The 22,118-nt window shown below is 38.3% G+C and overlaps 1 protein-coding gene across 3 annotated transcripts in view; it reads right to left on the bottom strand.

Annotated features, from left to right (window-relative positions):
- Window positions 1–22,118, bottom strand: part of SNX25 (sorting nexin 25) — a 104,513-nt gene that overhangs the window by 82,035 nt on the left and 360 nt on the right. For 2 of the 3 annotated variants that reach the window (XM_015592787.2, XM_025049878.1), the window contains exon 2: window positions 22,050–22,055. The gene's annotated coding sequence lies outside the window, so the exon portion shown is untranslated. Of the gene's footprint in view, window positions 1–21,678; window positions 21,790–22,049; window positions 22,056–22,118 lie in introns of those variants that run through there. The other variant, XM_006916384.3, reaches the window with a different exon arrangement.

Raw genomic sequence — 22,118 nt, 5'->3', positions numbered from 1 at the left:
AACTGTCTGGAATCTGGCCAACACATACACCGCATTATCCACTGTTTAAAAATATGACGGTGCTTACTTACTGTGCTGCTTCCTGTGGGAACATGGATGGGGCGAGGACGGTCACTCCATGACTTGTAATTCCTCTCATGCCCATTACTTGGGCTACTCAAATAAACAAATACCTCTCTCCTTTATTATATAACTTACACGCTTAAAAATTTTTAAATGTATTTTGATTAAAAAAAAAAAAAACACTTGTACAGAGTTGAAGGAAGATGGGTGTAATTTCCTGTAAAGCTATTGAAATAGTGATTTATCTTAGGAAAATAAACACAAACCCCCAATCATCATCATTAACCACACGGTGCTGTCACATGGCTGCGTCTTTTCAAATAGCATCTGACCATCTACCAGGATTCCATAACTAATATTCTCATTCTTCAACTATGTTATTCTCAAAACCTCAGCTTCTTTCAAACCAATCATATTCTGCTTCGGCTTCAAAAAAATAATTAATTCGAAACTAAAGAAATAAAGGAACCACACATATTCTTCCTCAGGAAGGCAGGAAAAGACTAAGAAACGCGAAAGGCCATCTCATTTGACTAAGAGCCTGTGAAAAGACTGTGACATAAGCAAGAAAAGCCTTGTCCAACATGGAAGCTGAGTGGCCATGCTACAGCGCCATCAGGGCAGCAAGGTGGGGTGGAAAGAACACCTGCTCCTGAGTCCAACAGGACCTTTTACCAATAGTAGGTCCTTGACCCAGCCACTTCCTTCTCAAGCTTCAGTGGGTTTATAAAACTTTAGAGGACTAAATAAAATAATATCAAGGGTCCAAAAAAGAAAAAAGAAAACAGGAACCTGGTAAGGAATATAAATGAGTTTCAGGGGGTTGCTATTGCTATACTGTTATTCTTTTCAATTCAATTCCAATTCTTTTCAATAAAAAATAGAAATCAAGTATATTAGATGTGTCTCCGAGTAATTAAATTTTATTCCAAACACTGTAGGATTATACTGTTTGAGCCAAATAGTGAGCCACATTCAAATCACAAGCATCTAGCCCATAACTGCTGGCTCACAGAAAGCACTTAGCAGAATGCTAAGTTATCACTAATAAAACAGAAAATGTTACCAACTTTCAACAAACTGAGGCTAATTTGGTGGGCTGGCTGACTGGTTGATTTTCTAAAGGGAAAAACATGGTGGAAATGAAAGCAAGAAAGAATGGTTGAAAAGTGAAGCAACGAGAGTAAGACAACGAGAGTAAGATAACATATTGTTCTTAAAATATTTTTGCCTTTGAGGCTATACTTTACAGAAAGCAAAGTGCACCTATCCTGCAGACGTTCTGTGTATATGCCTTTATACTTTCTATTACTGGTAAAGTATTCAAACAAAACCTGGCTTGATCAGAAGCTAATTTCCTAGAATGTTTAATCATAAACTAAAAAAGACTTTTTCTTATTAACAAAAGAATATTGTCAAACACATATTCTGAGAGGTTAATATTTAGAGAGATTGTACTGATAGATAGTAGTGGTATTTCTATTTTCCTCCACTCTTAATCAAACATAATTTCTCCTTTAGATATAAGAGAAGCTAGTCTTTAAAATTCGGGCTTACAAATGTTCTCCTAATGTTTTTGCTAGACTCCAAACATGCTTTATTTTTTAAATGCTATTTCCAATTATATAAAAAGCAGAAATACATCCTATATTATAAATAATTAAATTGACATCTCCAATGGCCAATGTTTTAATCAATCATGCCTTTTTAAAAAATTTTTTCCACATATTGATTTTTTTCTTTTTTTTTTAACTTTATTTTTTTATGGTGACATTCATTAACGAAATCTGATAAGTTTCAGCTGTACGTTTTAACAGTAAGACATATACATATTTACATTGTGTGTTCACCTCCCATTCAGTCATGTCTTTTAATGAAGCTTCCATAAAAACCCAGAAGGATGGAGTTCAGAGGACTTCCGGGTTGGTGAACACGTAGAGATTTGGAGGAAAGTCACATGCTCAGAGGACATAAAAGTTCGATACCCTTTCTCTATACCTTGCCCTAAATACCCCTTCCACCTGGCTGTTCCTGAGTTATATCCTTTTATAATAAACTGGTAATCTAGTGAGAAAAAAATTAAATTGACCTAGAATACCATCATCGAGAGATAATTGCTATTGATATTTTTATGTATTTTCCCCTACTTGATGACTCTAACACTTCCCATGTAACTTTGGGAAACTTACATTCCTGTACCTCAATTTCCTCATCTGCAAAGTAATGATAACAAGAGTACCTACCTGTTAGGACTGATCTGAGCATTGAGTTAATATACATGAAACACAATGATGCCTGGCAACACATTAATAACTATAAATTATTATTGGTATGTTTTTTCATTTTCATACTTTTTTAAAGAAATTAAGATCATAGTATCTCACAGTTCTGTATGTATCTGGCTTTTTACAAGCAATATTATATCATAAGCATCTTATATGTAATAAAAGATCTAGAATATATTGTTTTATGACTTATACCATAATTTATTCTCTTATCACTGTATATTTACTTTCTCCCCACCATTTTTCCTTACTTTAAATGAAAATATTTTCGTTTCTATTAAAGTAGTACCACCAAAAATATTTTTAAACTACTAAAAGTGCCCATGAAATATATAGCTGAATTTGGACTCTGACTTCACTCAAAGGACTGTGTGCCTCAAGAATTTTGTTGTGCTTCAAGGAGAGTCTTCTATCGGCTAAGAAGAAACAGAAGGAAGAACATTGGGGTGGAGAGGATAGGGGATGCTCTGAAGCACAAACTATGCAAAGATGAACTGGAAAAATCCCCTTCCAGCCTCTTTAACCAACCCTAAACTATGAACCTTGAAAGCCCAATATGCAGAGAATTTCCAGATAGGGAAGTGAGTAATGAATACGAGAGGCAGAGGCAGGTCAGGGCCTTCTCTACCCTGAGGAACATTTAGGCTGTAAAATCAAGCCAACTTGGCCTCCAGAGGTATAAATCCCTATCATGATTTTACCTAAAACGAACTTGGCAAGAGATAAATGGTAGATTGGATCCTCAGTAGCTCCTGCAGCTTATTATACCATTTATCAATATAATTGTGTTCAGGCTAAAGGCTGACCCTGCCTGCATGCATCAACTGTAGGAATCAAGGTTCTGTTTATACTTCTATAATAAAGTATGATCATCAGTCAGGACAGGTCCTGAAACTAGACCCTAAGAAGGGGAACAAAATCAGTTAGGTCTTTTTATCTGAACAAATATGAAATTCAAATGTGCTTTATGCTGAGGCACAATCCCCCTATTATTACTGTGATGAAAGCCTGTGGTATCACATTCAAGTGGCAAGAGCACTCAATTAAGACTCAGGAAAAAATAGGCTGTAGTTGATTTCTTTGCCATTTTCTTACTGAGTTATAATGAATATGTCTACTTCTCTGAGATTCAATCCAATTTAAATGTCTGCCCTATTTCTATTAAAAGATTATTATGCATTTCAAGGAGGAAAATGCATATAAATGTACTCTAAAAATTATAAAGCAGTTTATAAATATAGGTTGTTATTATAGTTCCAAAAACCATAGTCTAAATTTTTTACAATGTTAATTTCCTTCCCAAAGAATGATTATAGTTATATTACATGTGGTTTGTACTATGATCTTTCATGCTCTCAGACTTCACTGTCATAAGCAGACTCCTTTAAGTAATGTTTCTTGGTTACTAATCTGCTTTCTAAGAGAAAAATTAATATTAATACAAAGGTGAATCTTTAGTAACTGATTAATAGAGGTAGATTTTGAGGTAGGTTAATATACTTAGGATTGTTTTTCTATTCAGTTGGAAGAATTAAGAAGCATGGGACGAAAAATGTGTTTTATTTCTAATGTCAAGGATTCAAATCTGAAGATCCTTAGAAAACACACTTGATTATGAGAAATTTATGTATATATCAAATTAGACACAGATTTGGAAACTGAAATTATAATACGCACTTGAAAGTACACAGAACAGATACTAGGGCTGGAAAAGAAGAATGAAGAAAAGCTAATTGGCTTAGGAAAGGTAATTAAAAACTGACATTAGCTTTTTGCATTCCTGAAAGGGTTCATGTAATAAAAATTCTGTAACTATATTATCACTGGCTTCCATTGTAAGTTTGAGCTCGTAAGGGAAATCATAGGTTCCCATGATATGAATCACATTTCCATCAATTTGTTCAGTCACATAACACCAACTGAGGACTTTCTGCGCCTGCCACTTAGGTGGGTACCAGAAAGACAAAGGTGAGTAAATTACATACTCTGTGCTCAAGGGACTTAATCTGTCCTTGATGGAAGCTCATAATTGAGTAACTAATGAGCTATATCATTGTGGGAGGCCGTGCTTAGGAATTCTATTATTCTTCCTATTCCAGTATCTTCTCTACACTTTGTTTTCCAGCCTACGTTATAGAAGAAACGTTACTCAAATATACAATCAATTCACAAGATCATTTCATAAGAATTTTGAAGTTCACACATATTGAAGTATATGACAAAAATTATTCCCATTTCATGAGAGTTCTTCCTGAAAACACTGAATATAAATGAAGGAAGAGCCAAAATGGTTGCCTCTGCTTCAAAGATTTCATGTAACTCAACAACTATATAAGTCACATAGAACGGCTTTTTTCACAAAGATATTTATTAATGAAAGCAATCATGTTTTTTTTTCACTCCATTACTGTCCTGGAATAGCATAATAAAATCCCTAATTAATTTGTTGACTGACTTTTAAATAAAAACTGGTGATAAAACATTTCATATCTGGTTAGAAAAAATACTACATTGCTAATTTGATTCAATGAGATCTTTATTTCCATAGTTACCTTGAAATTAAAAGGTGAGCTCCAGGCACCTTTTGTACATAACATACATGTACAAAATACTGAGATATATGACATGAATTATTGCCATAAAAATACTAGTTGCATAAAATTTAAAGTACAATTCAAATGAATCAACTCAAAGAGGCTGACTTTTACATTGCTTCTTACTGCTGAGTAAAAGTTATCTGCCCCAGAATAGATCTAGATCATAAAAATTATTTCTTCCATTTCTAAAATAAATGTGTTGAAATTCAAGAAATAAAACCTCCTCTTAAAAGAAACATGGCATTAAAGATAGGCTGCTGTGCAGCATCTATCTACCTCTGAGTAGAGAGGACAGAAAAATGCATACTTGAGCATATAGGTATAGAAACACAGTAAATATTAAAAGTGGTCCTTGCTGACATCAAGAAGCCCCATTCATTTCTCAAAAACACACTACTCAGTTTTCAAGAATCACTTGGGGAATTTATTCAAATGCATAGATCCTATCCCCCAAGATTCTTAATTCAGAAAGATTAAAGTATGTCTTTGGAATAAGTACAGTATTTTTAACATATCCCTGAACTATGGATCTTTAGACTGATCCATATCCCTGAACTATGGATCCTTAGACTGCACTTTGAGAAACACTGCTAAATGGTCATCATGACAAAATATGACCCCTGAAATAAAACTGAGAAGTATTTTATTATTTGAAAGATTGATTTCAATGTAGGAGTATAGCAATCATTTTACATAAATTGGGAGCAGAATCTCAAAAGATTCACTATTAATTTTGACTTTGCTTAGTTAACTGAAATAATTATAATGCTTCATTTGTATTCTTATAAAGAAAGGAAGTAGTATGGACTCTTTCTGTATAGAATTTTTATTCCATAATGATATTACCAAATCATTAATCACTTTAAAAGTCAAGAAAAATCAGTTAAATTAATGAGAGGTAGTTTTAAACATAGCACTTAAATAAATTATTTGTATTCCTGGAATGGTCTATACTGTGTACAGGCGCTGAATAAAAACCATTCTTAGAAATTTAACTTTATTAAAACATACTCCTCTAAAGAAGAAAAATAACCATTCTACTTTCTGGTACCTAACTTTTATTGCATTTAATTGGTAAAATTGCCCAAGTACTGTCAAAAGTGAATGCCCTGAATGATCTGGCCTTGGGCAAAATAGTCAAGAGACAAGCAACCCCACTCTACCCATCTCAACCCCTCCCATTCCCTCTGATTTCATAATGTATAATGCAATCTTCCTTCTCTGGCAATATTTTACCAGAGAATTTCTGGAGACAATTCCTTCAGTCAAAAGAGAAATAAGATGAACAGTGTGGAACATCAGGATCACATGCACACATGCCTTGACCTCAACTTCAGTGACCCTCGCCTCTACTGCACTTCAGTGCCCCATTCTCGTGGCCACACCACAGGCTTTGGCATGACAGGAGATGTCCAGTCCCTTTGACCCTCCATTTTCTCTAAGCCCTCAGCTCCCTCCTGACCTCAGGTCCTTCTTGGCTTGACACCTGAGCAACTCTCATCAAGCATTCCTACGCCCTAACCTTGCCATACCACACCCATAGCCCGTCTTCCTCAAGGCTGCGCCTCAGGAGCTGAGTTGAATGCTCCTTCTACAAAAATATCATATTCATGTCAATAGGTGTCACCCCATTCTGCTAGACTCTAACCCACATTCTACCCTTAACTCTAAAACTCTAAAACTTATCTTTGCTACACTTCCTCTCCTTTGTGTGGCAGGAGAGCACATAGATTAAGAAGGCTGGCTCCAGCATCATAAAAGCCTGGATCCCTCATTCATCATCTCTGTCACATTTGGCATGTCACCTAAGCTCTTTAAAACTATTTCCTGATCCATTAAAATGGAGATAACGATAACTAACTATCTCATGGGGTTACTGTGAGGACTAAGTGAGAATGCAAAGTACTTAGCATAGGGCCTGGTACACGATAAGGGCTCAATAAATGTTTTTGCTGTTATTCTCTCCAATAAGCTTTTCCAAACCTTTTACCACCTTTCGTAAAATTAACCTTAACACATGTCATTCTCCTCACCATCAGCAATTACTCTTGCCTCCCACGTACCAAGAAAGTTGAGGCTATCCAACTTGAAATATCTTAATTCCCTGCTATCTTCCTATGAAATTCTCTCAATATGCTCTCATTTTTACCTTTCCCACTAATCTCAAGCCGAAACCCTCCACCTGTACTCGAATCCTGCCTGCCTGAACACTGCTCTATCAGTTATCTTCTAGCTCTAAGATTTTTTAGGCCCTTCCTCTTTACCTTTCAAGATTTCCCTTTAACCTAGAAGTGTGCTTAAAACTCTACTGCACACCAACAAAAAACTCCCAAAACACATGTAACACACTATTCTGTAGATGCAGCCTTCCCTTCTTTCCTTCTCAGCCAAGCTTCTGGAGCATAGCCCTCACGCTGCCTCAGTCCCTCACTTCCCACTCACTCTTCACCCAAGAGAATTTTACCCCTATGTCCACCCTTACCTCCCCAAACACTGGCATAGGTCTCCAAAGAGACCTCCAAATGACACGTCTCAGTCTTCCCTCTGGACTTCTCTGCTACATCTGATACTACTGGCCATCTATCTACTCCCGGTTTCTCTCCAAGTTTTTCCCTCCTATTCGCTGTCTGAATATTTTCTCTCATGCCTCAGCAGGCTCCTCTCTGCCTGCCTTTTGGCTCACTGCTTTTCAACCACTGCAAGCTATCCTCAGCAGTCTCATGGACCCTATAGTTTTAACCCTGCGTGTATACTACCACCTGCAAACCTACTTGTTTCACCTTGGCCTCTTCCTCAAGTTGCAGACCTGAATATCTAACTGCAGGCTGAACCTATCCACAGGTATCTCAAAAATTTACATGGCCAAAATTTACTTCATTATCTTCCACCATCCCAAACCTGTACAAATGAGACCTGTGTCCATTCAACCATCCAAGCCAGAATCCTGGAATTAACCTAGACTTTCCCTTCTCCTCCCCTGGCGGCTGTGATATACAGTATAGTGATGACAGAGTGATACAGGCACAGAAGAAGTAGTACAGGAGTCAAAAGGGATCACTGCTAGGCTATGGGGTTCTCACATGTCAGATGCATTTCATGTTATGTGCCAACACTAGTGAACCTCTAGTGGCTGCCTAGAATGTTATATTGAAAGGGATTCTGAGGCCTCATCCAGATTCAACAAGAAAAAAACACAAAAATAACAACAACAAAAAGCCTTACTTCATTAGGAATGACTGTCATGAACATAGGAGCAGCAGCTGTGACATAATTCTAATCCATTCTGAGACCTCTAAAGTGACTCTAATACCTAAACAGATGCTAGAACTATCCTAAAGATTCTAGAGTATTTTTTTAAACCTGAATCAACCCAGACTAATCCTTAGTAATTAAAAAGGTAATAAAGTGGCTAAGGGTATAGACTCCAGGGTAAGAGGGGCCTGGATTTAATTCTTAGTTCTTCCCCTTGCTCTGTAGCCTGGATATATTATTTAGCCTCTCTAAATCTCAGTTTTCCCATCTGTAAAATGCGATTAACTTTCTTAAACTCACACGTAGATACAAAAATTAGATTGGGTAATAGATACATGCACCTGCATCTGGATAAGTGCAGTAAATGTTAAGTTTAGCTATAACAAATACTAAGGCATTCACTTTATGACATTCGCAGTATGACTTCTATAGTACATGAATTTACGCAGTCTGTTAACAGCCACAATTAGAGTAAAGTAAATCAAACCGAGGCCATGGAGCCATTTCCCTGAACCCATTAACAGTACCTAGTCTCTGATAAACAAATGGGAAAGATTACAAAACACTCTTCAAAATAAGCGTTACTTTCCTTTAAAAAGACATAGAGAGTATATGAATCTAACTACTAAGTGGTTAGTATCTGCAAAATCCATATCTCATACACATTTTTTCCAGATCACTCCACAGAGAAGGTCAAGAAACAATGACCAAACCAATAGCAACAAGCTTCCATAACACCTAGAATGAGTTCCTTCTACCCCCTACCCCAGGGCATGAAACTTTCAGTGCTAAAACTAAGCCATTTCTGAGCAAATCAAGATGGCCACTCACCCTAATAACAAATGGAATCTCAACAGTTGGGTCTGGGAGTGGCTGTGCTGCTCAGAGGTAAGGCAGAATGAGTTCAAGAAATAGTATTTCCCACGAAAAAAATCAGGGATATTTTTAGAGAAATGGCTAATACCAGGTGTGAGCAGAAAATCCTCAAGATCAAACCTAAAATATCTTGTCATACCAGAGAGATACAAGAAACCTCTCAAAGACTAGTAGGGTCATATCAAAAGGACTCATGAGCTGACTTGAGAAGGTTCCCACTGACCAAAGATGGAATTAAGTAAGCTTCAAAAGGTAATAATTACAACTAATACCCATTAAATATGTTCAAATCCCTGAGTTTATAATATATTTTTAACTGTTTAATATTTTTTATTTTTCAATTATAGTTGGCATACAATATTATATTCGTTTCAGGTATATATAACTTATGATCATCCAGATAAATCTAGTACCCATCTGACATCATACATAGTTTTACACTTTTATTGACTATATTCCTTTCGCCATACTTTACATCTCCATGACTCTTTTGTAACTACCAATTTGTACTTCTTAATCCCTTCCTCTCTTTCACTCATTCCCCCAAGTCTCCTCCCATCTGGCAACCCTCAAAATGTTCTCTGTATCTATAGGTTTGATTCTGTTTATTTTGTTCCTTAGACTACACATGAAATCATATGGCATTTGTCTTTCTCTGACTTACTCCACTCAGTAGCAATACCTTCTAGGTCCTTCCATGTTGTTATAGATGGCGAGAGTTCATTCTATTTTTTTTTTTTTTTTTTATAGCTGAGTAACAATAGTCCATTGTATATATGTGCCACTTCTTTCTTATCTTTTCATCCATTGATGGACACCCAGGTTGCCTCCATATCTCGGCTACTGTAAATAATGCTTCAAAGTAGTATTTTGGGTTTTTTCAAATAAATACCCAGAAGTGGGATTACTGGGTCCTTCTTTGTCATCTCTTGTTATAGCCTTTGTTTTAAAGTCTATTTTGTTTGGTGTAAGTATTGCTATCCCAGATTTCTTCTTCTATTTCCATTTTCATGAAATATCTTTTGACATTCCTTTACTTTCAGTCTCTGTGTGTCTTTTGATCTGCAGTGAGTATCTGGTAGGCAGCATATGTAAGGGTATTGTTTTCTTATCCTTTTAGCCACCCTATCTTTTGATTGGAGCATTTAATCCTTTTTCATTTAAAGTAATTGTTGATGTGTAGTTTTTGCCATTTTATTATTCACATTTTTGATACATTTTTTTTTCTTTTTAAAGACGTCCCTCCAATATTTCCTCTAATACTGGCTTGGTGGTGATGAACTCCTTTAGCTTTTTCCTGTCTTGGAAGCTCTTTATCTGTCCTTCAATTCTAAATGATAGTTTTGCTGGGTAGAGTAATCTTGGTTGTAGGTCCTTGCTTTTTATCTTTGAATATTTCGTGCCAATCCCTTCTGGCCTGCAAAATTTCTGTTGAGAAATTAGCTGACGATCTTATGGAAGCTCCTTTGTAAGTAACTAACTGCTTTTCTCTTGCTGCTTTTAAGATTCTCTCTTTGTCTTTAACCTTTGGCATTTTAATTATGAGTAATCTTGATGTGGGCCTCTTTAGGTTCATCTTGTTTGGGACTCTGAGCTTCCTTAGCTTGTATGTCTATTTCCTCTGCCAGGTTAGGAAAGTTTTCCATCATTACTTCTTCAAATAGGTTTTCAATTTCTTGCTCTCTCGCCTCTCCTTCTCATACCCTATGACGTGAATGTTGGTATGCTTGATGTCCCACAGATCCCTTAAACTATTCTCGTTTTTATAAATTTATTCTTCTTGTTGCTGTTTTGATTAGGTGATTTCTTCTACCTTCTACATCACTGATTTGATCCCCAGCTTCATCTAATCTGTTGATTCCCTCTAGTGTATTCTTCATCTTTGATTCTTTTTGTTTTCTATCTCCTTGTTCCTGTTTCCTCTTTGCTAAAGTTCTCACTGAGTTAATCTACTCTTCCTCTAAGTTCATTGGGCATCCTTATAACCAGTGTTTTAAACTCTGCATCTGGTAGATTGCTTGTCTCTGTTTTGTTTAGTTCTCTTTCTGGAGTTTTGTTCTGTTCTTTCATTTGAGACATATTTCTTTGTCTCCCATTTTGGCTGCCTTTCTGTGTTTGTTTCTATATATTAGGGTAGGGCTGCTATGTCTACCGGTCATAATAGAGTGCCCTTATGTAGTAGATGTGCTGTGGGGCTCCGTGCATAATCTTCCTTGGTCACCAAACTGGGTGCCAAAGGTGTGTCCCTTTTATGGGCTCTGTATTTCCTCCTGTTATAGTTAAGCCACAGTTACTGTGTGCACATCAGTGGGCTGACTGGTTGTGAGGACTGGCCAGTGAGGGGCTGACCCTATGGAACAGGATTCACTGTAGCAGGACTCTGGTGCCTGCCCAGTCTGCCCTTTGGGTGTGTCCTCCTCAGATGCAGCCCTGGGTGGTGCTCCAGCTCTGGCTCTGGTTGAAGCTGGTCACTGGGCGTGCCAGCCCAAGGACCTCCTCGGGAGGGGCCCAGCCACAGGCCAAGTTTAGCTATAGCACGTGCACTACCCAGGACTGCCTGGCAACAGTCATCAAGCAATCTACAAATGATCGCCACCAATGCTGGGTTTAGAGGTGCCTCGAGAGGCCAAGCCCGGACTCAAGGCTGACTGCCATTAGTGCCAGGCTTGGGGCTGCTCAGAAAGAGGCACCAGGCACACCAAGGCCAGATGCTGCTTGTTTGGGTTTTGTGAACTTTTGAGAGATTTAAGGAAAGTCCACAGCATGAGCCATGAAAGGCCATTTGTATGGGAAAAAAACCACTGGAAAGAAAGAAATCTAACTATGGGCAGTGAACACACAATGCAATATATTTATGACTTACTACTGAATTGTACACTTAAAACTTATTGGATTTTGTTAATCAGTGTCATCATAAGAAAAAACAAAAAACATTGGAGGTGGCTTGGGTAGGCCTGCAAGTTGGGAGGGGTGGCATCTCAGGGAATCACCTGGGGCAGGGCAACCAGTGTTAGCCAGGTTGATGGAGACTCAGATATAGTAGCTACCTGTGTCCCCACCAAACCAGGATTGGGGATGGCTCAACAAAGGAACAATGGACTCTGCCAGCACTTCTGTCTAGGAGAATGCTGCCCTTCTCTAGCCATTGCCCTGAAACCAGACAATTCAGATCCTTCCTGTATGTCCCTTACACTCCTCTCCTAGAGCTGCTGCCCCAGCGCTGGAGCTCAGAGCAAGTGAGTCCGTCACCGAATAAGTCTATGTATGGGCCCTTTAATAGGAATGTCTGCGACTCCCTCAGCCCTCTGCCTCACTCAGCCACAATTTCCACTCGTTTTCACAGCCAGAGGCTGGAGGGACTTCTCTTCCTGGCACTGGAACCCTGGGCTGGGGGGCCCAGTGTGGAGCCAGGACCCCTCACTCTTCCAGGGGAACCTCTGCAGATGAGATATCCCTCCTGATTCTCAACCACCACTCACAGTTGTGGGACCAGACTTGTTTCGCATCTCTGCCCCTCCTACCAGCCTAGAGGTGGCATCTTCTATATATCCCCAGTTGTAGGACTTCTGTTCAGCCAGACCTCTGGCAACTCCCAATGATGGCTATTCTGTAGTTTAGTTGTAATTTTGATGTGGTCACAAAAGGAGGTGAACATAGCATCTACCTACTACACCATCTTGACTGGAAGTCTCACAATATATTTTTTTAAAACACACAACTAATTGGTCATTTTCAGAGGATGATGGGGAACCAAATCATTACATGGAAACTGATAATGGGAAAGAATCTAGCATTCATTCTGTTTTTCTATATGAACTGTACCACTATGTAACCAAACAGTAGATGAGGTGAAAATGTGTCTTTTTAAAAAGTATTCAAATCAATAAATGAAAAATAAATGATAATTAAAATATCACCATTTTGTCACCAATAATGGATCTAGGTATTGAGCATCAACAGCTACTAATACAACGAAAAGAAAGACAGATAGTATGAGCCTCCCAATGAAAGGACACACTACCACCTATAGTGCTGATCAAACACAAGTATGATCGAGCCTCTGGATCCAGCTGCCAATTTGCAGGACGTACAAAGGAAAGAGAAATATGTTGAACTGCATCATTCAAAAGCAATCAGCGAAATCCAGACTATAGGATATGCTACAGGACAAATGTTCCAGCTTCTTCAATAAATAAATTATAAGAAAAAGGAAAAGACAGATTTTTTTAATGGGTAAGAATAAACTATTATGTCCACAGATGCACATTTGAGAGATACAACTATAATGGCAAGCAACAAAGTGATTACTATAAAGTCAAGATAGGGTTACTTAGGGAAAACAGGAGAGGCTATCATTGGGGTGGTGATATAGAAGGGCTCCTGGGTTTGGAGAAGTTACAAGGGTATTCTCTTTATAATCATTCATCCAACTACATTTTTTTTTTTTTTTTGCGATTTTCTGAATCTGTATTTTTTAATTTTATAATAAAGCTTTTTAAAAATGTATATCTACCATTTAACACTTTCTACTTTCAAAGTACTTTTATAAATACTAAGTATTTGTATTTTCAAATACTCTGACATTGTTCCAAACAACCCTTGAAGGTATTTGCTATCTCCACTTTTCAGATAAGGAGACTGTGGCTTAGAAATTTTCAGCAAATTACCCATAGTTGCAGAGTTATCAGGGCAGAGCCAGGATTCAAATTCAGGCAACTGGCTGACTCCAACACCATTCCCTTAATGCCTGTGCTCTATTGATTCTCAGTTACTCAAGAAATATTTATTGCTTATAAATACTAAATCATGTTAAGTGTTAAGGATACAGAAGGGAGTTTCTGCCTTCAGGGAGTTCAAGGGTTAAAGAAAGAAAAACAAGGAATCCTCCAAGTGAGTATAAAACTACAATTGTGGTCGATGCAATGAAGGAAGTATATATGACGCTATAAGATATACACAGCTGGGAAGACAGGAAAGCTTCTCTGCAAAAGTGATGACTGAAGTCTGAGGAAAAGAAACTAGGTAAGGCGGGCAGTGGGCTGCTCCAGGCAGAGGAAGCAACAGGCAAAGACACCTCTGACAGAGGGAGCTTGGTACTTTGAGGACTGAGGGTGGAATGCAAAGAGTGAAGGTAGTTATAACGGGAGGTTAGGTTGAAGAGCTAGGAAGAACAGGAAGCTACTAATGTGTTTTAATTAAACATGTTGCTGGAGAGGGATCTAATAGGGTTTGCATTTTTAAAACAATAAATTGAAGGAGGAGCCACTAAGGAGGCAGAGAGACTAGTTGAGAGGCTATTGCAGTCACGTAGATGGGAAAGAAGTGGATGGATGCAAGGTACTCAAGAGGTAAGAGACAGGACTTGATGGATTGCATACAGGGAGTGAAGAGAAGATGTCAAGGACTTACAGGCTTCTGGCTGTGGGACTTGATTTTCAGAGGTGTTCGTCACTGACAAAAAGAACAATGGAAGAGGGATGGGGACACTTGGATTTGTTGAGTTTCCAGCACCACTGTGAGTGCCAAGTGGAAATGTCAAGTTAAACAATTGAATAAATGAGTCTGAGGCTCAAAAAGAGATCTGAGCCTAAGGCATAAATCTCTAATCTTCAGTGTGGAGATAGCTGTTATAGGCAACTCACAGGTAAGACTGCCTAAGAGTGACACAATAAAAGAAAAAAAAAATGAGACCCCATGAATGACCTAAAGTCAAATCTGGAAAATAATGCAACTTCTTGAGCTTATCTAAGGGTCAAAATCTCAGAAAGGTTTAGTGAAACAGAAAAAAAAAAAAAAAAAATTGGAGAGCAAAATATGAAATTAACTGTCTCAGGAAAAACATACAGAAATTTCTGGAACATTTAAGCTATTAATTTCATGTCTAACAACTTGGAAGAGCCTGCATGCAGCCCTCAGGTGTGTATCTGTACAAGCTGACTTACATAGGAGGAAGAGACATTTTGAGAGGTAGCTTGTTTGTATGAACTCAAGGCTAGAGACTAGAGAAAGCTTTGGAGTCAGGAGAGCGAGCCTTAGCTTGCCCCGGGGGCTGCTCCAAGGCAGGTGGAGAGAGGAACCACAAAAGAAAGGGGCCATCTTCCTAGGGATGTGAACAAGGGCGTAAGCTCCTCAACTTCTATAACAAGGCTAAAAAAATTTTTTTTAAAGCATGCCTGAATAAGAGGAACAAGGCTACGCTCCCAGCTTCTATAAAGCACATATTACCGCTCTGGCTCAGGAAAAAAAAAAAAAAAAGACTAAGCATTCCCTGATATCCAGCTTCAACGGACTGAGACAACAAGCAGCACAACAAGAAATAAGTTTTTTCACAGACTGGAAGTGGTTACAACAGAGAAGCATCTTTCAAGTGTTTTGCAGGCATCAGGAATGGAAGAATGTAAATGAGGTTATTCACAAATACATGAAGCACTGCCTATGGACTCGCAGAAATGGGCGGAGGGGTGTAGAGTTAGGGGCACTGCCAAATGAAGTCTTGCATGAGTAGACAAGAGCAAATGCCTATAAAATTTTAGTTACTAGTATTAATGTAAAACCACTCATACATACAGGTAGGAGAGAACAACGGAAATTCAGGTTTGAATTTACAGAGCATTTGTAAACATCTAATTTTCCAAGAGGTATATTCTACACTAAAGTTGAAAACTTATTAAATAGATCCTAGTGACTTAATCAAATTCATGTGTCTTATCATAAAAATGCACAATTCATTCCTTCTTCCCTTGGCCTTAGACTCACTTTGCTTGGAGTTACCACGTTCACTGCTCTTTTCAACCAGCTGGTGGCTATTCATACATGGAAACCTCAGGCAAGCTGACAAATGTACCAGGACTGGCCAGTGCCTAGAGTTAACTGATACCCACATGCCAGCCCCAGGGACAGAGCTGGCACCCCTCACAATCCTAATTACATTCTCCCAAAGCAGCAACTGAACTGAGAAACCAACTAAAACACAACCAATCCATTCTACTTTCTGGAAAGTTCCACTGTGTTTGGAGAAACCATAGAATCACACACCCCAGCACTAAAGCATGATGTGGAAATGACTAACTGGAATGAGGGCCTGGCCCTCAGGGTATTCAAGAGATCCTCTGAGAAGAGGTGCCTAGCTGTCCCTGTCATCATCACCTGACCAATCAACCCTCGTTTAAAAAGCAACCTAACAGTGAAGGATGAAAACATAAGTTCCAAGTTTGCATGCCATCATTTTAATACTGACAACCTTCCAGAGACACTTCATTTTCTAAAGGCTGAGCCCTCAATACCAAACTTGCTGAGTCATCTTTTTAGTACAATTGTACGCACTATTCTGCCTACAAGGACTCACAAGGAATCTAGGGCACGTCCTATAGCCAAAATAATAAGATTGGGAAATGAAATCTAAGATATTGTTAAGAAGGCAACATTTAATTCCGAAGGTGATATCATAATGTGCACCCAAGACAAAAGCAGCTTAAGATTCAAGAGTTAGAAATAAAACTCCTGAGAATGACCATAATTTAGACTCCAAGTAGAATGTCCAAGTTTGGAGATCTCAGTCTTCACATTTGTGAATAAACAATAGAACTCTTTGGTTTGGTGCTGAATTTGTTTAAAGAGAATGTTAGGGCAGTCTTGAAAAGATTCATGAACCTATCTGTAATGATAACCAATGATAATTAATATCAAAGAAAAATCTCACTCACTCTTGAATTTATTGCCTCTTGTTCCTTCACACGGCTTCACTGACTCTCAGTTTTCATCACTGCAACTGTACAGTATTTTTTTTAAGCCCATCTCAATCACATTGCCATTTAACATTTCTAAAGCCCAGCTCTGATGCTATCATTCCAGTGCTCAGAAAATGTCAGTAGCTGCCATACCTACAGACTAAACTCCAATTCTACTCTCTTAAATGAGGGCTTCCACGACCTGGCCAAAACTACCTTTCCAATCCCAGCTCCTATGATTCACCTCATATGGTCACTGGCAACTCAAATCCCAAATGGTACATGTACTCCGTGTCTAAAACAATTTGCTTGGTTTATTTTTTTTGTACAGATTATGAAAGTACATATTGCTTCCTTCAGATAGTTTTGCTAAACTCAAATACACACTTTCTTCCTTTCTTAGGATACATCTGCAGATTTTGATTAGCTTTTCTTATGTCCTAGGTTTAACTGTGTATTGTATCTTCCTACTTCGGAGTTATCACTGTTCATATGTAACTTCATCTTACATTTACTAACTTTAAGAAATAGTTCCTTCATAACAAAGATACAGAAAATAAATAATTTTCCTTTATGTGTAATTACTGTTTTTATTTCCAGGTATTACAGGTATCAAAATCTTTTTCTTTTTAATACATACTGGTATTTGCTTATAAATGTACAATATATATCTGGAAGAATAAACAACTATTATTAGTGGCTGTAGGGAAGAGAGACTTTCAATGTATTCCTTTTCATATGCTTTGTTATTTTTTTTTAACCATGTGATTGTATAACCAATGTAAAAAATTACATTTAAAAATTATGAATAGTATGAATTTAACATAAAACAACCCTACACCATAGCAAGCGTTAGATAAAATCCTAGAATTAAAGAGGTTCTCAAAAAGCCATCTTCCTCAAAAATATTTTTCTCACTAGTCGCCATGACTTAAATACCCTAGTTAAAATTCAAACAAATATTCTGAAGACGTAAGTGTATTATGCCATTATCCATTATCAAATTATTGAAGATTAGTTTATCGGATTAGCATAATAAAGGAAGTCACAAAGAGGCTGTGTTTAGTATCCCTCACTCCTATTTCTTTTCCTTTTTCCCTCAAGTAACTAAATTAAATCTGTTTAACTCAAAGAACTTTTGTATTAGTAAAAGAACTGATTTAGGAATTAGAGAAGTTCTACCCAAGCCAACTGGCACCATGGATTGCTGTGTGAACATTTTTACTGTCTCTATAAACATCTGCCCTTCCATACAGTCTTCTCTATCAGACCAATCTACACAGCCTGAGAGGGCAGGCACAGGGAGTATCTTGTTCATCTTTGAATCTTCCCAACACTAAAAGCACTGCCATGCACTTAGAGAAAGCAATTATCCAAGTTCTTAGTGACACCAATTGCAAGGTTCTGATCCTTCTCTAGGAACTGGTCAAAATTTCAAATTTAAAAATGTCAATGGCATACTTAAATTTGTTCTCATCTCAAACAATAATCCATTCATTCAGACAAAATCCGTCTGCTGAGAGCCTACTATGTGCCTGGCATTGGCACTCAGAAACTAACTAGGCAAAAAAAAAAAAAGATCTGACAAGATCAGAATAGCAGATAGGTAGCAGACATTCAGTAAATGCTTATTCATTAGATTTGATGAACTTGAACTTTTCTGCCTAAACTTTGAAAAGTCCTTCATTACTGTTTTGTTTAAATGGAAGTATACTTTAGCTTCCCGTATACTATTAGTACCTGACTTTTGTGGACTTTCTTGTATCAGCCCTCCAATCCTCATTAATTGCTTACTTATTTTTGAACTTATGGGACATAAATCAAGAGGTATAAAATAAACTACAATGTAAAAAAAAAAGAAAATTCATAGATTATGTAAATAATTGATAGTTAAAGAAGCTATTCCTTTTTACCTTCGATCATCAAAATGTAAGAATGAAGTTTCCTTTTCCTATTTTATGATGATGCACTTTGGAATGCTGGTCCACTAATGAAAATAAGTTTTCTAAACTATTGATTCACTTTTGCCATATTTCTTTTGCTGTTGCCTAAAGTCAATGAGTAACTGTGGCTAGTGAATCTGAAGCTCTTGGTCGAGTTGAGTTAACTGATCTGGCACAAGACGGAACTACAACCTTGGACTGTGACAGCTTACTCAGCAAAGCTGGACTACCAATTATCACATGAGAAGGCCAGCCTCAAAGTTTCACAGTTCCAGTCTGCTAACTTGCAACCAAGTCTAAGTTTTTCTAAAATGAGGTCCAGATTTCGACTGTCAAGACTTTAGCGTCAACCTTCCTCATCTGATACAAACTTTCCTTAGTACCTGAAAATACCACTGGATATTATTTCTACCTGAGATTAAATTTATTTTTACTACTTTAATAAATAGTGATTCCTACCCAAGTAAAATCAAAATCTTTGCACATCAGAGATGCCCAATAAGTACTACATAATTGGAGGGGAAAGCACTAAGTTAGTGACTACGAAACACATAATTTCCTTCATTATCATCAGCGAACACTTCATGAGCTCCTAACAGGTGCAAGGGATAACAAAAAGGGTCAACCACGGGTCCTGACGACATGGCGTTTACAGCCAATAACTACACTCTGAAGCATGCGAGCACTTGAACACTCCTAGACATGAAAACACCTTTTCCCTTTTAGTTTAGGCTTCTCTAGTTGCCTACTTTTAATAATGTATACATTTTTTCCTCTATAGACAGAAGCCAAGAAGAAGAAGAGAAAAAAAAAAAAGGAAGAAAGGAAGGAAGGAGGGAAGGAAGGACGGATAGACAGATGGAAAGAAAGGTAGATCCCAGTGTCTGCCATGTCTAGCTGACACTTAAAATCCAGAATGTGTAAGAATAAATGAGGATTCTTCTGAACCAAAATTTCTGTAGTAAAACAGTCATTGTATCTTAAGAGGCACCATTTGGTTTTCTACTAAACAGCCTCCCCCTCCACATATGTTAGGTGACCTGTGTAGTCCAGCTCCTACCCCCACAGAACTGACAAGATATTTTATACTACACCACATGCTTATGCTTCCATTCATAAGGAAGAGAACATTTTGGGGGGAAAAAAAACCACCTTAAACACACATTATTGGAGATACAGCATAACTAAAAGCACAGGTACTAAAAAAAATTATGTGAATAATATGCATTTCAATGCTAAGTAACACATAACTTACAAAGTAAATTTTCTAATGTACTTATTTTCTTATTTAAGGTATTATAAGAACACAAATTCTAAAAAATTGACCAATAATCAACTTTCCTTAGATTATACTTCACCTCTTCTATTACCTGAAATCTTCAGATAGTATACATGAGATTTATATATGCTGCTTCATTTTCTTTCAACTTTAAAGTATTATTTTCTCTAATTCTTGTATGAAATCACCTTTCTGGATGATAATCCAAGTTTTAGCTACCCAGGGATGCAAATGAGCTGAGACGTTTGGGAGAATGTGTTTTCCAGGTAACAGAATGGTAACCCACAACATGAGGCTTCCAGGCCCTCAGAGGTGGACTGCATGCAGTACTGTGGCTTTGACCCTGGCCTCATCTTCTAAATTTCCTGACTCCATACGCTAGGCACTCTTAATCACTTAACTCTTTTCCCCGGCTCTATCAGTGATTGACAGATTAATCACTTAACTCTTAATTAATTTTTGTTTCATAAGCATTTATCACTATTCTAAAGTATTTCATTTGTTTATTGTTCTATCTCCCCTAAGAATATAATCTCCAGAGAGGAGGGCTTTCTTGTGTCTTGATTCAATTCCTGCTTCCAGAATATCTGGCTTGTACAAAATACTCAATAAATGCATACTGACTCCACTTGTTACAATACTCTAAAGAACTGCAACATAATTTATAATGAACAATGATGTCACTTATACTTGATCAGTGATCAATAACCCAACTGGTAAAATCTTGAGGTCCTTATTTTTTATCAATGTAGAGGAAAGCAAGAGGAAAAATACATCTGCTCACCAACTCTTGCTAATTAGACATGAAAAAAAAATTGGAAAGCTAAATAGAGGTTTTTAAGGAAAATTAATATTACTAATTTTTGAGACTACTTCTTAAATATAGTATTCTTTAACATAGTGAATTGCTGATCAACTTACTGAGTGAGGATGCCTGACTGCCTTACCTACAACCCTTCAGCAATTATCGCAGCGCTGTATTCAGACTCAGGAAAGGGAAATTTCAGTGAAGAGCGTGATTTTTACAGGAGTAAGGAGGTCATACCACAAATCAATACAAAACTCAAGGGATAATGGTCCCTCTAACAAATATTCTTACAAAGATGAGCCACTGCCATTTCCCTTACCCCAAAGTGCTTGGGCAACTTCAGTTTGATGATAGTATCATTAAGTCCAGCAGTGAGGGTCAGGCTACGATAGAATCGATTTCATTTAAAGGATTATGAGACAGAAGATGGGAGGCAGAGAAAGTTAGTAGTTTGGCACTAAGGAAGAGAAGAGCTCATTTTAGATACTGTTCTTTCCTATATTCCCTAAGCACTGCCCTACGGTCCTATACTTCGCCGATGAGAGCTTTCCTTTTGTTGCACACTAGTGATTTCTTGCATCCCCTTTCTAAATCTGTTTCTAAACAGAAACTGGCCAGGACTGCATTACTTCTCAATATGGTGGAGACAGGATGTTGTGGTATAAGGCACATGGGCTTGGGTGTGAGGGACTGGGTGAGTGACCTGGGCCAAGTTTGTCCCTCTGAGCCAAGTTTCCTCCTCTGTAAATGCTCATGAAGTTACCTCCCACAGAGAACGGTTGGAAGAACCAACTATAACGACTGACACAGGGTATAGAAAACACCGTGTTCCCCTTTCATCCACTCACCAACTGCAGAGCAGCATCGAAGAATCGGAATGACTATTCGACTAGCGAGGTGGTAGCCGAGGACGGTTGCGGAGCGACTACACCACCTAATACCGCGCATCTCCGCCAGCCCCATGGAGGGAGCCCGAACCGCCCGCGGGGGCCGAGGGAGCCCTCGCATCCGCCCGCCAAAACACCGTGTTCCCCTTTCATCCACTCACCAACTGCAGAGCAGCATCGAAGAATCGGAATGACTATTCGACTAGCGAGGTGGTAGCCGAGGACGGTTGCGGAGCGACTACACCACCTAATACCGCGCATCTCCGCCAGCCCCATGGAGGGAGCCCGAACCGCCCGCGGGGGCCGAGGGAGCCCTCGCATCCGCCCGCCCTCCCGGCAACCCCAGCCGCGTCTCTCTCCACGGCTCCAGGTTCGAGCTGCGGCGCCGGGGGGAGCGGGCG

This window comes from Pteropus alecto, unplaced genomic scaffold (assembly GCF_000325575.1).
Source record: "Pteropus alecto unplaced genomic scaffold, ASM32557v1 scaffold24, whole genome shotgun sequence".
In the NCBI taxonomy this organism is placed as follows: Eukaryota; Metazoa; Chordata; class Mammalia; order Chiroptera; family Pteropodidae; genus Pteropus; species Pteropus alecto.
The sequence above is the reverse complement of the archived record's forward strand: the minus strand, read 5'-3'. Positions and strand labels throughout refer to the sequence as shown.